This window comes from Phallusia mammillata, chromosome 6 (genome assembly GCF_965637545.1).
Source record: "Phallusia mammillata chromosome 6, kaPhaMamm4.hap1.1, whole genome shotgun sequence".
Taxonomy (NCBI): domain Eukaryota; kingdom Metazoa; phylum Chordata; class Ascidiacea; order Phlebobranchia; family Ascidiidae; genus Phallusia; species Phallusia mammillata.
The window spans coordinates 302,060-315,368 of NC_137257.1; the positions used below are offsets into that span (position 1 = coordinate 302,060).

The window sequence follows — 13,309 nt, forward strand, 5'->3', positions numbered from 1 at the left end:
TGGTGCAAAAAACATAGGGATTTATATCTACATAAGTTAGCCTGTTTGAATCAAAACATAAAAATAACAGCTTGAATTTAAATGTAACATGTCTTATCTTATGTTACCTTCTGAGACCAACACATTACACCCAAAATCAAAAACGGAAAGACACAATCCCACTATACGCACACATGGCTTAAAGAGTGTAAATTTGTAAAGTATATTCTATGACCGGCTTCAATTAAACAGCTTTAAAAACCTACAGTGAAGAAAAAGGTGCAAAACCAGGGGTTTCCGTACTTTGCCATAACACAAAACACTTGCTGTAAAAAAATTGCATACCCGACACATTAAACCATCAATGCTCTGGTGGATAATCTTGAAAATACCAGATAAAAGTGTGTGTGTGTGTGTGTGTGTGTGGGGGGGGGGGGGGGGGGGGGGGACAAAGAAAATAATCCATCAATAAATCCAAGCTATGACTCAAATGTTGGTATGTATGTGTCCTTCTGCTACTGTGCAAGCCTGAAATAAGAATACAAAAAGACATTTAGAAATGAAATCAAAGTTTAAAATGTATATGTGGCTTTGCCAAGCATATACTAGTCAAAAATATTTAGCCCCAAGGGTCAGCCTACACTTGCCTAAGAAAATTGGTTTCCAGGCCAAACATAAACAGCTTAGCAATGTGACTTAGTTGTTTTTAGAAACTAACACTGCCTATTACTTAGGTGAAATATATATGTCTAAATAAAACAGTGGACGACTTCAGGCTTGTCAAAGTTTTTAGTCTGTCACATATTTGTAAAGTTAAATCCCAACATCCCACCTTTTCTTTGTGTAATTTATCTCCCATTTCCCCAGTTCAGGTAAAGGTAACCCTGACTCATCGTTGGACAACTGCTTAGTCACTCACTTTGACAACAATGACTCATCAGCATTTTGTTGCTCAGCATCTGAAAAAGCAATTGTAAGTTCTTAAAAAGCCAAACAAAATAAATGCAAACCAGCAAAATGCATAAAAATGTTGACACTTCTTTACAAATTAAATTTGCATAATGAAGTTTGTACTGATGTGTGTAATAAGAAAAACAATAAAGGAATCATAATAAAAAAAGTGTATTCTGAATGTCAATAAATATGATAATAGTAACATATCAAACCAGCCAAAACAGTGGTCATTCTGTTTAAATCAAGGAACAAAAATCAAGATACAACAAACGATTATAAGTTTAAATATGTGATAAAATAAAATTATTTCAGAAAACATAAATAATATCTTTCTTAATGCAGGATATTTTCTGGGATCATTACCAAAGCAACTCTGCAAACACCTCAACTAACGGACAAATCATTTGGAAACCGCAGCAACAGACATTACCCGGATTGTTGTGAAATGTGAAAGTTGAAGTGTCGTCAAACTCATCACTGAACGGGATGTCAACATTACTAGGATGCGTCGAATCATCGATTATTTCCTATGTGAACTAGTCGTTTGTAGCAAAATATGAGGTTTTATTCAAATCTGGACTTCCAGGCATGAAGGTGGCACCTTTCTGGCTTTGTTTGAGCTCTTCTGTCACCCGATGGCTAAATGTCTGCCCAAATATGCAACTGTCGGCAGATGCAGAGATTAAGTGAGAGTTGTGGTCGAAAGTGAGAGCAACCGCTACCTCTGAATGCCGGCTGATCATGCAAACACAATCTCCTGCGAGACAAACAAAAGATTCTTGTTAAAAATGTTAATTGGAAAAACAGTTGCAAATACATTAAAGCAATTTAAAAACTGATGCAGAAAAAATGCAAACTTGTAAAAGGCCAGTATTGTGAAATTCCTACCATGAGTAAATTTGCTAGACATACATTTAGTCATTTGACATGAATAAAACATGTTTGATTGAATTAAGTGGAAATGCTTATTAATATTGTATAACTGCAAATTGCTTTTCAATTTTCTCAACAAATGCAAACCAACACTGACCTGTGGTGTACGGGAGGACATAGATGTTTTTATCAACACACGAGGTTGCAACAAGTGTTTTGCACCAAAGATGTCATATTCGGTTAAATTGCAGCTGCACGCAACTAGCACTGAATCATCGATGAATAAAATCCACAATTAGAATGGCTGGGTTTAAAATTTTGTGGATTTGCTTACTCAACAATGTCCATTTCAGCCATCGAGTGTTTCTCAATGTAATGTTGTTCTCAACTGATGTCAGTTGTAGTAGTAAAGAGACTTGTCTGTTCCACAGCTCATTAGTCGAAACTGTAATTATAAATCTGATTTAGACCAAGAATTGTCAGCATCAAGATTAAACAACTATGCTCTCTGTTAAACAACATAATGAGACTAAAACACAAAAATCACAAAAACAAATGCAGCTGAAAACTGGACACTTTCACTGTGACTGATATATATATATATATAATTAAAAAAGCTTAGGCAAAGCAAAATGCAATGTACAAAGAAAGGTTCGGAAAAAAGTCAGATTTTTAAATGTGACACATTTGGTTCAAAGGCAAATCACTTAAACATGCCTGTTTCATTTTCCAAATTTACCCTTGTTTACTTGTATGATTTAAATTCCAGCGTTTTAATGCAGTTTATTGTAGTTCGTGTAAATGATACTTAGTGCATTGAATTTACATTTTGTGTCAACTGGGTCGAATTAGCCAAATGGACGGAATAGAATCATCAGTAAACATGTGAACACATCAATCTCTACTCGCGCTTGCAAGCATCGAACCACGGTGAGAATAATCCATGCTTAATATATCCCCGTCGTGTGACAAAATAAATGATATCCTCTTAAACGTCATAAGGTCGTACACACTAAAAACAAATGATTGGTTGTCATAAAAAACGCAAAACTATTTAGTCTTAAGGATTACAAAAAAACAAATCCAAAATAACAACTTAAAACCAAATTCCAAATTTACTGTGGCTTGGAAAAACAAGCTAAAATAGGTGCAGCCTAGAAACCAGCGATGAAATTACTGATGCATATTTATGATAGAGTGTTAAATTGTGTGCAGAATTCCCCAATGTGCCCAGACATAAAGATGACTACAAATTGAATTAGGAAGTATGTTGAATACATACTGCTGGATACTCCCACTCCTGTCGCCAACCACATGTGTTTGCCGTCATTATGAACAGAAATGCAACGTGCTTCAAACGATGTTTTAGTGTCCGTGGAGTGTTTCTCCATACTTTCCAATAGAATTGTGTGTTTCAGAACCTACAAATATTTAATAACTAACTTATTGCTCGTTCAATACATATATCCTACAAACAGCCACAATATATAAGGTTCGTACAAATGTTAGGTCATCGATTTTCCAAATCCTGACTCTGCCGTCATTTGAAACCGAAACAAAACAGCTGACTCAGCACAATCAGAAAGAGTCTGCAAAAACACCATAAGGAAGAAACTATTATTACATGTAAACAGGGTTTTGTGCCCCAGTGATTTAAATCAGTGACAAAAACAAAACAAGAATTTGACCAAATAAATTAAATCAGAAAGACTTTTCTGAATTTGGTTTACATTTATAATTCCACTGTTATAATTAGTGTGGAGCAGACAATTTACACTCATGAGACATGATTACAGCAGCTGACGTTACAACATTTCATTCATTTTCAGCCACTACTGATGATATTTGAATAGTTATAGTATGTCTATTGACATAAGCTTATATACTTTTTGTTATGAATTATGTAATGATCTCCATGGATGTGAGGGGTACAGAAACTGACGATGCTTTTTTTGAGCACATTTAACATTAAAAAAAATCACTAAAAAATGATCAGTCACTGTTTTTAAGTATTTTGGATATCGAAGAGCAGTGTGTCCCGATTAATAACATTTATTGTTTACAATTGTCTTTTGTGATGAAATATAATTTTTTTAGTGATGTAACTTCAATATATGTATGTTACAAAGACAAACCTTGATTTCCTAGACACACGAGCTGTGAAACCTGGAAATTGAAGTGACATTTGATTTTTCAAAATCCATCACATCAGTTATAACAAGTGAGTAATTAGAAAATACAAGATGCAGCCACATGTTGTAGACATCTACTGACATCGCAAGCACTTCATAACCTCTGCAAGAATCCAATTGTAAGTTCAAAATAATTAATGTAAAAATATATTAAACAATATGCATGGATCTGTTCATAAATTTAGTCATAAAAATAAAAGCTCAAATAGATGTAAATGCAACATGGTTTATTATTTTATAACTGCTTCTGCAAATGCTCATGCCCACATCAGTGATATTGAGGCAAGTTGCTTTTTATGTCTACTTGGGCCGTTATTTTTCTCATTAAATATGTAAAAATTTTGAAACTAACTTTTACCAAAATACGACTTCTTATCAGGCAGCAAAAGCAAAAGCACGATTTTGTCTTTAATCTTCATAATTTTGCGACAAAACGACCGAAAACAGTCTCAACTTTAAAGATGAAAATTTTTCGCCACGTCTGTTTACAAACAGCTGATCGCTGATGACGCAATGTTTATTTTCACAGCTGTTCAATAAATATGTTTCGCGCTCAATAATTTTCGGAAATAAATGCACATTAACGAACTTCTGAACTTGCAATTCCATCAAGGCGTAAAAGTTTAACTTGTAAATCACTTGTGCAGCAAAAAAACGCAATCTACTATCGTTCTTGGACCAATGAAACGTTACTTCTTTATTTGAGTTTGCATTCGGCAAAAGGTTATCACGCGGTCAAATTATTAGGAAAAATAATTTATTACCCATTCATTGGCACAAAACAAAACCGGAGATAGCCAGCAATAGCTGAATTTCGGCACTGGAAATTTCTGAAAAAATGTTACGTCATAACTAACCACTGAAATCATATTTGGCCAACTCATGAATTATTGCGTCACGTTAATTAGATTCAGAAAACATTACTAATAAATTTTTTAAACAACTGCGGTAAATTAAAACACCAAATTTTATTATAACTCCAAAAGTGCAATTTTTTCCCCAAATTCATGCCGCAATTGATAACAAAGTATTTTTTTATGGTATCACTTTTCATGACATGGTCGTTAGTGCGTGACCAAATTTCCACAAAAAGCTTGTCAACAAACATTTTTTGACAAATCTCAACGTTTACATGTGATTTTATGGATTCCTTTTATTCTACGTTTAAATAAATCTCTGTCTGCCTTATCAAGTAACAGCACAAACATAATAAAGATATATTTTACACAATGCAAAACAACACGGAAGGATCTAAAAGAAAACTTTATTTACGCCAAAAACATGCACCAGATTTTGAACACAAGCGAAAGCATACATAATAGGATCCACTAAAATAGGACATTTCATTTACTGGAACCATGCCTTCTACAAAACACATCTTCTATTAAAACTATTTCAGCAACCTTACTGTCTGAGGCGATGCAATGTCAAATGTTTTCAAGCAGGAAGGTTTGTGAAATCAAGGGACACACTAATGAACATATACAGCAATTAGGCTACAAATACAAAGTAGAAACAACTTTAACAATTGGTGCAAAAAACATAGGGATTTATATCTACATAAGTTAGCCTGTTTGAATCAAAACATAAAAATAACAGCTTGAATTTAAATGTAACATGTCTTATCTTATGTTACCTTCTGAGACCAACACATTACACCCAAAATCAAAAACGGAAAGACACAATCCCACTATACGCACACATGGCTTAAAGAGTGTAAATTTGTAAAGTATATTCTATGACCGGCTTCAATTAAACAGCTTTAAAAACCTACAGTGAAGAAAAAGGTGCAAAACCAGGGGTTTCCGTACTTTGCCATAACACAAAACACTTGCTGTAAAAAAATTGCATACCCGACACATTAAACCATCAATGCTCTGGTGGATAATCTTGAAAATACCAGATAAAAGTGTGTGTGTGTGTGTGTGTGTGGGGGGGGGACAAAGAAAATAATCCATCAGTAAATCCAAGCTATGACTCAAATGTTGGTATGTATGTGTCCTTCTGCTACTGTGCAAGCCTGAAATAAGAATACAAAAAGACATTTAGAAATGAAATCAAAGTTTAAAATGTATATGTGGCTTTGCCAAGCATATACTAGTCAAAAATATTTAGCCCCAAGGGTCAGCCTACACTTGCCTAAGAAAATTGGTTTCCAGGCCAAACATAAACAGCTTAGCAATGTGACTTAGTTGTTTTTAGAAACTAACACTGTCTATTACTTAGGTGAAATATATATGTCTAAATAAAACAGTGGACGACTTCAGGCTTGTCAAAGTTTTTAGTCTGTCACATATTTGTAAAGTTAAATCCCAACATCCCACCTTTTCTTTGTGTAATTTATCTCCCATTTCCCCAGTTCAGGTAAAGGTAACCCTGACTCATCGTTGGACAACTGCTTAGTCACTCACTTTGACAACAATGACTCATCAGCATTTTGTTGCTCAGCATCTGAAAAAGCAATTGTAAGTTCTTAAAAAGCCAAACAAAATAAATACAAACCAGCAAAATGCATAAAAATGTTGACACTTCTTTACAAATTAAATTTGCATAATGAAGTTTGTACTGATGTGTGTAATAAGAAAAACAATAAAGGAATCATAATAAAAAAAGTGTATTCTGAATGTCAATAAATATGATAATAGTAACATATCAAACCAGCCAAAACAGTGGTCATTCTGTTTAAATCAAGGAACAAAAATCAAGATACAACAAACGATTATAAGTTTAAATATGTGATAAAATAAAATTATTTCAGAAAACATAAATAATATCTTTCTTAATGCAGGATATTTTCTGGGATCATTACCAAAGCAACTCTGCAAACACCTCAACTAACGGACAAATCATTTGGAAACCGCAGCAACAGACATTACCCGGATTGTTGTGAAATGTGAAAGTTGAAGTGTCGTCAAACTCATCACTGAACGGGATGTCAACATTACTAGGATGCGTCGAATCATCGATTATTTCCTATGTGAACTAGTCGTTTGTAGCAAAATATGAGGTTTTATTCAAATCTGGACTTCCAGGCATGAAGGTGGCACCTTTCTGGCTTTGTTTGAGCTCTTCTGTCACCCGATGGCTAAATGTCTGCCCAAATATGCAACTGTCGGCAGATGCAGAGATTAAGTGAGAGTTGTGGTCGAAAGTGAGAGCAACCGCTACCTCTGAATGCCGGCTGATCATGCAAACACAATCTCCTGCGAGACAAACAAAAGAGTCTAGTTAAAAATGTTAATTGGAAAAACAGTTGCAAATACATTAAAGCAATTTAAAAACTGATGCAGAAAAAATGCAAACTTGTAAAAGGCCAGTATTGTGAAATTCCTACCATGAGTAAATTTGCTAGACATACATTTAGTCATTTGACATGAATAAAACATGTTTGATTGAATTAAGTGGAAATGCTTATTAATATTGTATAACTGCAAATTGCTTTTCAATTTTCTCAACAAATGCAAACCAACACTGACCTGTGGTGTACGGGAGGACATAGATGTTTTTATCAACACACGAGGTTGCAACAAGCGTTTTGCACCAAAGATGTCATATTCGGTTAAATTGCAGCTGCACGCAACTAGCACTGAATCATCGATGAATAAAATCCACAATTAGAATGGCTGGGTTTAAAATTTTGTGGATTTGCTTACTCAACAATGTCCATTTCAGCCATCGAGTGTTTCTCAATGTAATGTTGTTCTCAACTGATGTCAGTTGTAGTAGTAAAGAGACTTGTCTGTTCCACAGCTCATTAGTCGAAACTGTAATTATAAATCTGATTTAGACCAAGAATTGTCAGCATCAAGATTAAACAACTATGCTCTCTGTTAAACAACATAATGAGACTAAAACACAAAAATCACAAAAGTGGTACAAATACAAATGCAGCTGAAAACTGGACACTTTCACTGTGACTGATATATATATAAATATATAATTAAAAAAGCTTAGGCAAAGCAAAATGCAATGTACAAAGAAAGGTTCGGAAAAAAGTCAGATTTTTAAATGTTACACATTTGGTTCAAAGGCAAATCACTTAAACATGCGTGTTTCATTTTCCAAATTTACCCTTGTTTACTTGTATGATTTAAATTCCAGCGTTTTAATGCAGTTTATTGTAGTTCGTGTAAATGATACTTAGTGCATTGAATTTACATTTTGTGTCAACTGGGTCGAATTAGCCAAATGGACGGAATATAATCATCAGTAAACATGTGAACACATCGATCTCTACTCGCGCTTGCAAGCATCGAACCACAGTGAGAATAATCCATGCTTAATATATCCCCGTCATGTGACGAAATAAATGATATCCTCTTAAACGTCATAAGGTCGTACACACTAAAAACAAATGATTGGTTGTCATAAAAAACGGAAAACTATTTAGTCTTGAGGATTACAAAAAAAAACAAATCCAAAATAACAACTTAAAACCAAATTCCAAATTTACTGTGGCTTGGAAAAACAAGCTAAAATAGGTGCAGCCTAGAAACCAGCGATGAAATTACTGATGCATATTTATGATAGAGTGTTAAATTGTGTGCAGAATTCCCCAATGTGCCCAGACATAAAGATGACTACAAATTGAATTAGGAAGTATGTTGAATACATACTGCTGGATACTCCCACTCCTGTCGCCAACCACATGTGTTTGCCGTCATTATGAACAGAAATTCAACGTGCTTCAACCGATGTTTTAGTGTCCGTGAAGTGTTTCTCCATACTTTCCAATAGAATTGTGTGTTTCAGAACCTACAAATATTTAATAACTAACTTATTGCTCGTTCAATACATATATCCTACAAACAGCCACAATATATAAGGTTCGTACACATGTTTGGTCATCGATTTTCCAAATCCTGACTCTGCCGTCATTTGAAACCGAAACAAAACAGCTGACTCAGCACAATCAGAAAGAGTCTGCAAAAACACCATAAGGAAGAAACTATTATTACATGTAAACAGGGTTTTGTGCCCCAGTGATTTAAATCAGTGACAAAAACAAAACAAGAATTTGACTAAATAAATTAAATCAGAAAGACTTTTCTGAATTTGGTTTACATTTATAATTCCACTGTTATAATTAGTGTGGAGCAGACAATTTACACTCATGAGACATGATTACAGCAGCTGACGTTACAACATTTCATTCATTTTCAGCCACTACTGATGATATTTGAATAGTTATAGTATGTCTATTGACATAAGCCTATATACTTTTTGTTATGAATTATGTAATGATCTCCATGGATGTGAGGGGTACAGAAACTGACGATGCTTTTTTTGAGCACATTTAACATTAAAAAAAATCACTAAAAAATGATCAGTCACTGTTTTTAAGTATTTTGGATATCGAAGAGCAGTGTGTCCCGATTAATAACATTTATTGTTTACAATTGTCTTTTGTGATGAAATATAATTTTTTTAGTGATGTAACTTCAATATATGTATGTTACAAAGACAAACCTTGATTTCCTAGACACACGAGCTGTGAAACCTGGAAACTGAAGTGACATTTGATTTTTCAAAATCCATCACATCAGTTATAACAAGTGAGTAATTAGAAAATACAAGATGCAGCCACATGTTGTAGACATCTACTGACATCGCAAGCACTTCATAACCTCTGCAAGAATCCAATTGTAAGTTCAAAATAATTAATGTAAAAATATATTAAACAATATGCATGGATCTGTTCATAAATTTAGTCATAAAAATAAAAGCTCAAATAGATGTAAATGCAACATGGTTTATTATTTTATAACTGCTTCTGCAAATGCTCATGCCCACATCAGTGATATTGAGGCAAGTTGCTTTTTATGTCTACTTGGGCCGTTATTTTTCTCATTAAATATGTAAAAATTTTGAAACTAACTTTTACCAAAATACGACTTCTTATCAGGCAGCAAAAGCAAAAGCAAAAGCACGATTTTGTCTTTAATCTTCATAATTTTGCGACAAAACGACCGAAAACAGTCTCAACTTTAAAGATGAAAATTTTTCGCCACGTCTGTTTACAAACAGCTGATCGCTGATGACGCAATGTTTATTTTCACAGCTGTTCAATAAATATGTTTCGCGCTCAATAATTTTCGGAAATAAATGCACATTAACGAACTTCTGAACTTGCAATTCCATCAAGGCGTAAAAGTTTAACTTGTAAATCACTTGTGCAGCAAAAAAACGCAATCTACTATCGTTCTTGGACCAATGAAACGTTACTTCTTTATTTGAGTTTGCATTCGGCAAAAGGTTATCACGCGGTCAAATTATTAGGAAAAATAATTTATTACCCATTCATTGGCACAAAACAAAATCGGAGATAGCCAGCAGTAGCTCAATTTCGGCACTGGAAACTTCTCGAAATATTTTACGTCATAACTAACCACTGAAATCATATGTGGCCAACTCATGAATTATTGCGTCACGTTAATTAGATTCAGAAAACATTACTAATAAATTTTTTAAACAACTGCGGTAAATTAAAACACCAAATTTTATTATAACTCCAAAAGTGCAATTTTTTCCCCAAATTCATGCCGCAATTGATAACAAAGTATTTTTTTATGGTATCACTTTTCATGACATGGTCGTTAGTGCGTGACCAAATTTCCACAAAAAGCTTGTCAACAAACATTTTTTGACAAATCTCAACGTTTACATGTGATTTTATGGATTCCTTTTATTCTACGTTTAAATAAATCTCTGTCTGCCTTATCAAGTAACAGCACAAACATAATAAAGATATATTTTACACAATGCAAAACAACACGGAAGGATCTAAAAGAAAACTTTATTTACGCCAAAAATATGCACCAGATTTTGAACACAAGCGAAAGCATACATAATAGGATCCACTAAAATAGGACATTTCATTTACTGGAACCATGCCTTCTACAAAACACATCTTCTATTAAAACTATTTCAGCAACCTTACTGTCTGAGGCGATGCAATGTCAAATGTTTTCAAGCAGGAAGGTTTGTGAAATCAAGGGACACACTAATGAACATATACAGCAATTAGGCTACAAATACAAAGTAGAAACAACTTTAACAATTGGTGCAAAAAACATAGGGATTTATATCTACATAAGTTAGCCTGTTTGAATCAAAACATAAAAATAACAGCTTGAATTTAAATGTAACATGTCTTATCTTATGTTACCTTCTGAGACCAACACATTACACCCAAAATCAAAAACGGAAAGACACAATCCCACTATACGCACACATGGCTTAAAGAGTGTAAATTTGTAAAGTATATTCTATGACCGGCTTCAATTAAACAGCTTTAAAAACCTACAGTGAAGAAAAAGGTGCAAAACCAGGGGTTTCCGTACTTTGCCATAACACAAAACACTTGCTGTAAAAAAATTGCATACCCGACACATTAAACCATCAATGCTCTGGTGGATAATCTTGAAAATACCAGATAAAAGTGTGTGTGTGTGTGTGTGTGTGTGTGTGTGTGTGGGGGGGGGGGACAAAGAAAATAATCCATCAATAAATCCAAGCTATGACTCAAATGTTGGTATGTATGTGTCCTTCTGCTACTGTGCAAGCCTGAAATAAGAATACAAAAAGACATTTAGAAATGAAATCAAAGTTTAAAATGTATATGTGGCTTTGCCAAGCATATACTAGTCAAAAATATTTAGCCCCAAGGGTCAGCCTACACTTGCCTAAGAAAATTGGTTTCCAGGCCAAACATAAACAGCTTAGCAATGTGACTTAGTTGTTTTTAGAAACTAACACTGCCTATTACTTAGGTGAAATATATATGTCTAAATAAAACAGTGGACGACTTCAGGCTTGTCAAAGTTTTTAGTCTGTCACATATTTGTAAAGTTAAATCCCAACATCCCACCTTTTCTTTGTGTAATTTATCTCCCATTTCCCCAGTTCAGGTAAAGGTAACCCTGACTCATCGTTGGACAACTGCTTAGTCACTCACTTTGACAACAATGACTCATCAGCATTTTGTTGCTCAGCATCTGAAAAAGCAATTGTAAGTTCTTAAAAAGCCAAACAAAATAAATGCAAACCAGCAAAATGCATAAAAATGTTGACACTTCTTTACAAATTAAATTTGCATAATGAAGTTTGTACTGATGTGTGTAATAAGAAAAACAATAAAGGAATCATAATAAAAAAAGTGTATTCTGAATGTCAATAAATATGATAATAGTAACATATCAAACCAGCCAAAACAGTGGTCATTCTGTTTAAATCAAGGAACAAAAATCAAGATACAACAAACGATTATAAGTTTAAATATGTGATAAAATAAAATTATTTCAGAAAACATAAATAATATCTTTCTTAATGCAGGATATTTTCTGGGATCATTACCAAAGCAACTCTGCAAACACCTCAACTAACGGACAAATCATTTGGAAACCGCAGCAACAGACATTACCCGGATTGTTGTGAAATGTGAAAGTTGAAGTGTCGTCAAACTCATCACTGAACGGGATGTCAACATTACTAGGATGCGTCGAATCATCGATTATTTCCTATGTGAACTAGTCGTTTGTAGCAAAATATGAGGTTTTATTCAAATCTGGACTTCCAGGCATGAAGGTGGCACCTTTCTGGCTTTGTTTGAGCTCTTCTGTCACCCGATGGCTAAATGTCTGCCCAAATATGCAACTGTCGGCAGATGCAGAGATTAAGTGAGAGTTGTGGTCGAAAGTGAGAGCAACCGCTACCTCTGAATGCCGGCTGATCATGCAAACACAATCTCCTGCGAGACAAACAAAAGATTCTTGTTAAAAATGTTAATTGGAAAAACAGTTGCAAATACATTAAAGCAATTTAAAAACTGATGCAGAAAAAATGCAAACTTGTAAAAGGCCAGTATTGTGAAATTCCTACCATGAGTAAATTTGCTAGACATACATTTAGTCATTTGACATGAATAAAACATGTTTGATTGAATTAAGTGGAAATGCTTATTAATATTGTATAACTGCAAATTGCTTTTCAATTTTCTCAACAAATGCAAACCAACACTGACCTGTGGTGTACGGGAGGACATAGATGTTTTTATCAACACACGAGGTTGCAACAAGCGTTTTGCACCAAAGATGTCATATTCGGTTAAATTGCAGCTGCACGCAACTAGCACTGAATCATCGATGAATAAAATCCACAATTAGAATGGCTGGGTTTAAAATTTTGTGGATTTGCTTACTCAACAATGTCCATTTCAGCCATCGAGTGTTTCTCAATGTAATGTTGTTCTCAACTGATGTCAGTTGTAGTAGTAAAGAGACTTGTCTGTTCCACAGCTCATTAGTCGAAAC

General features: G+C 34.2%; 1 long non-coding RNA gene across 4 annotated transcripts; it reads right to left on the reverse strand.

Annotated features, from left to right (window-relative positions):
* Window positions 1–415: 415 nt before the first annotated feature.
* On the reverse strand, window positions 416–10,303 carry LOC145232929 (uncharacterized). 4 transcript variants are annotated; one of them, XR_013860962.1, is made up of 16 exons: window positions 9,883–10,303; window positions 9,468–9,627; window positions 8,833–8,921; window positions 8,615–8,753; window positions 8,157–8,342; window positions 7,475–7,762; window positions 6,875–7,201; window positions 6,323–6,449; window positions 3,942–6,018; window positions 3,307–3,395; window positions 3,089–3,227; window positions 2,633–2,818; window positions 1,964–2,251; window positions 1,364–1,690; window positions 812–938; window positions 416–507 (listed from the first exon to the last, which is right to left on the reverse strand). It is a non-coding gene; the product is annotated as an uncharacterized LOC145232929 (long non-coding RNA). The 4 variants fall into 4 exon arrangements; XR_013860961.1 differs by having other exon boundaries at window positions 9,468–10,302; XR_013860964.1 differs by lacking the exon at window positions 8,833–8,921 and having other exon boundaries at window positions 9,468–10,302.
* Window positions 10,304–13,309: the final 3,006 nt, after the last annotated feature.